This window comes from Sus scrofa, chromosome X (genome assembly GCF_000003025.6).
Source record: "Sus scrofa isolate TJ Tabasco breed Duroc chromosome X, Sscrofa11.1, whole genome shotgun sequence".
NCBI classification, from domain to species: Eukaryota; Metazoa; Chordata; class Mammalia; order Artiodactyla; family Suidae; genus Sus; species Sus scrofa.
In genome coordinates, this window is record NC_010461.5 from 124805936 (window position 1) to 124809807 (window position 3872).

Here is a 3872-nt window from a genome sequence, read left to right on the forward strand (position 1 = left end):
TCCTCAGGAATGCTAGTCGGGTTCGTTACCCCTGAACCACGACAGGAACTCCCATTTCCCCTTCTCTTGACCAGGGCTGGCCCTGCAACTCGCTCCAGTAGCTTGTAGCAGTTTCTGTATTTGCCCTCTTGAAATTCAGTCCGTTAGAGAGAAGTGCGGGCTGTTTCGCTTGAGGGGCCCTGTGGAGAGAAAGGCTCGGAAAGATGATTCGCCAGGTGGAGGAGAATCATCGAACGCAGCTAACAGCCAGCACCCGGGCCGGACAGCTTGGGGGTTCCAGCTGAACAAAGACACACGAGGACCAGCTATCATGGACAAAAAGAAAAATCATTAAATAAAAAATAATTAAAAAAAAGTTTAAAAATAAAATAAAATTAATGTGTCAAAAAAAAAAAAAAAAAAAGCAGACACAGCAGGGACCCGACCCAATACCTGGTGGAGCAAAGAAGCGGACACACCTGAGAGCCAGACCAAGTCACAGAATGTACGCAAACGCCCAAGAATAGCCTGCAACCACCTGCTTCGCCCTGCAGAGGACCTCCTGGGGCAGGCTGCCGGCCAGAGAGCGGTGGAGCAGGACGTAATTGCAAAAAGACGTCCAGGGAACCCGTGAAATTGGTGAGGCGCCAGCTCTCATTGCCTGTCCTGGCACCGGGGGGGGGGGGGCATCGTGCCCCGTGGGCCCTTTCTGATAGTCACATGGTGAAAGCTTTCCTCCCGCTCGTCCTCCGTGTCTCCCCACACAGCCCACTGACATCAGGGTCACCTTAGGTCTCCCTGGAGCCACCAGGGGAAGGGGCAGGGCTGCCCTGCGGCAGACGCTCCGGAAAACCTGAAGACAATAACTGCAGATTCGGAGCCGCAGCATCACAAAAGCCACCACTGTCTTTTGAGAGAGGAATGGAGGTTGGCAGTGTACTCACCTGACTCGCATTCTTTCCATTTGTCTTAGCATTCTGCCCCTGGAGCCCTCAAATTCATGGCCTTCTCATTCCATCCCAACAGCTCTCAAAATCCTCAGCAGTTCCAGCTCGGACTCAGAAGTAGGGCCCGAAGCCTCATCTAAATCATGCCTAATGGAGTTCCCGTCGTGGCACAGTGGTTAATGAATCCGACTAGAAACCATGAGGTTGCGGGTTCGGTCCCTGCCCTTGCTCAGTGGGTTAACGATCCGGCGTTGCCGTGAGCTGGGGTGTAGGTCGCAGACGCGGCTCGGATCCCGCATGGCTGTGGCTCTGGTGTAGGCTGGCGGCCGCAGCTCCGATTAGACCCCTAGCCTGGGAACCTCCATATGCCGCAAAAAAAAAAAAAAAAAAAAAAAAAGACCAAAAAAAAAAAAAATCACGCCTAAATCTGACGTGGGTCCCACAAGACATCCAGGCCATCCTGCGGGAGATTCCTCTCCGGCTCTGAACCTGTAAATCAGACAAGTTCTCTGCTTCCCAGGCCCAAAGGGGGACGTCAGAAAGGACCGACAGGGCAGACATCAGATATGAAGCCTGGAGAATCATCTTTTTTTTCTTTTTGGCTGCACTTGAAGCATGTGGAAGTTCCTGGGCCAGGGATGGTACCTGTGCCACAGCAGCCACCCAAGTCACAGCAGTGACCAACGCCAGTCCCCTTAACCCACTGCTCCGCAAAGGAACTCTGAGAACTGTCTTTTGGATGTTTTTTTTCCCCCTTTCCAACAGCAGCATGACTTTATACATTCATCACAAGAGGATGAATCAGCAGTGTCATTCATATATTACCTGGTAAGATTTTTTCACTCTTTAAAAACTAAAAACAGAGTCAAAATTTGAGATAAACGAGAGGTCTGGGGTTAAATTTGGAGAACCGTCTTTTTGAACCGTCTTTTTGCTCTGCCCACCAGGCCCACTGGAGGGGGAGTCCTGCCTTCCAGACACCCTGGGGCGCCCCCGTCCCCAGGGCTTTGCTGGGTGCAGCAGCTCTCCCGGGCTATACTTTGGGGCTCCGGGGGTGGCCCCAACCCCATTGCCCCACTGGGTCTCGTGCCTGCACCACCACATCCTTCGAAATCCCGGCGGAGGGAGCCACACCCCCAGAGCTGTGCTGGTGCTGTCTCCACACCTTGGGGTGGGGGCCATCTGGCCGGATGAAACCCAGGCAATGCCGCCCCCGGCTTGAAACCAGGGAAGCAGCACTGCTGATCCCTGAACAGCCTCCGGGGTCCCTCCCTTGTCTTGGAGGGTGATTCTGTGGTCCCTTCCTACGTTCCCTCCTGTCGCCTTGCCTTCGATTCCAGCTGGGGTGGCTGAGGACGGCCCCGGCTCACGGCCACACGAGTCTCCTTATCGAAGGCTCGCCTGGTCCTCCTTTTCCGGACGCACTTTCTCATTTTTGGCAGTAAGGGCAGGCTGAGGATTTTCCAGCGTTGTAAGTGCTGTTTCCCCTTCGATTCACTGTTCCAGCTGGAAGTCATGCCTCCGTTCTCACACGTCCCCGTAAGCACCAAAGACAAGGCAAAAGCCACACCATCGTCGCTTTCCTTAGGTGGCTCCTCAGCCAAATATCCAATTTCTCTGCTTGCACATGGGACCTTCCACCAAACACTAGCACAGGAACACAACTCGGCCAAGTTCTTTGCCATTTTGTAGCAAGGGTGGCGGTGCTTCCTCATCGCCCTGTGGGGCCCCCTCGTAATGGCCTTTTGCAGCCACACTTGAACCGACATTCTGCTCGCGAGCCCTCAGGCTCTCTTTAGGTCCTGAGTCCTCGTCAGAGTCGCCCCAAACTCTTCCAGCCTCTATGCATTACGGGGTTCCAAAGCTGCTGCCACATCTTTAGGTGTTGGTGACAGCCGCGCCCCTGCTCTTTGGTACCTATTTCTCGTCCTTAGTCCATTTGGGCTGCTGTAACTCAATCCTCCAGAGGCTCCAGTAGCTTGTAATCCACAGACACTGATTTCCCACAGAGCTGGGAGCTGGATGTCGTATCCTCGCCTGGCAGAGGGGAGGGGGTCTCTCTCAGGCCCCGAGGGTTCCATCCTTATGATTTAATCACAGTCCAAAGGCCTCACCTCCTAATATCAGCACATTGGCCATGAGGATTTTAACTTATGAATGGGGGGAGCACAAACATCCAGGTCATAGCAAAACTGTAAGACACGCAGAACTGATCTCAGGTGCAGTTTATAACAAGTCAGTGGAGAACTTGACCAAAGGCGGTCGGCTCATCCCTAACCATTGTGGTGCCGAGGGGTGGTGCGCTTCTTCCCAAGGGCCACTGGGCTTCAGAGCAAAGCTGTTATTTGCATCACTCGATCCAAGTTGGTCCTCTGGATAAAACGAACTTGTAATCGCCGTCTCACCAGAAATGCCACTTATAAAGGTAAAGTGTAATTTATCAGATTCAGAATATGGCTCGGGGTGTTCCCTAACGACGGGAAAGGTCACAGCCTTATGGAGAAGCAAGCCCACCACTCCCCCTGAGAAAGGGGGGCACCTTCAGTTGGACCCAGGGGGGACAAGCTTTCTGTCTTTGGCTCCCTCCATCAAAGGTAAAACCCTTTCCAGAACAATAGAAACAAAGCAGCACATCTCTTGTCGCACTGTGTATACAAGGAACACACACGGTAACGGATCAGGTGAATACACACAATAGAACCACAGAGCCCTGAGCTCCTGGAAGGGAGTCTCCCTGGGCTTCTGTTCGGAGTTTCTTTCCTGACAGGGACGGACAGTCAGAGGGAGTCACGTTGCACACACACATCTTGTTGACGACTGTAACTGCATGGAGATGGTGCAAGCTTTCGTCTGATTTCCACTGTCCGTGAGAGTGAAAATTTAAAAAAAGTAACTGGACCACAAATGGAATTGATGATCCTAGTGCAATAATGACAGTGAAGACAA